Consider the following 468-nt stretch of genomic DNA (forward strand, 5'->3'; position numbering starts at 1 on the left):
GACGTTTCTATCCCCGCCCTCTCCCCTACACACACACACACACACACACACACACACACACGCACACACACGCACACTCTCACCCGCGCGCGCGCGCGCGCACACGCACACACACACACACGCACACATACACCCTTTATCCCGAGAGCTTGGGAGCCGCCACAGCTCGGATTACTCAAGCGTGCTTTAGCGGAAGCCAGCCAAGAAATCTCCAAAACTCAGTAACAAACAGCTACTCTGGGAAGGTGATCTCCACGGCCACCAGCCACAGGGCTCCATCCCTGAGCTCCTCACGCCGCAGTAGCTAAAACACCCTTAGCTGCAAAGAAAAGACAGGTGGGAAAACAGTCCTTCAGTGAGGACTATTTCTAGGCTCTGGTGGCGTTCGGGAGTTTGAAGATTGAGGATGAGCCACATAAGGGTGCAGGTTTAGCCCGAGGGTGCAGCTCGGATTCCCGGGCTCCTCGG

Source organism: Mustela nigripes, chromosome 3 (genome assembly GCF_022355385.1).
Source record: "Mustela nigripes isolate SB6536 chromosome 3, MUSNIG.SB6536, whole genome shotgun sequence".
Taxonomy (NCBI): Eukaryota; Metazoa; Chordata; class Mammalia; order Carnivora; family Mustelidae; genus Mustela; species Mustela nigripes.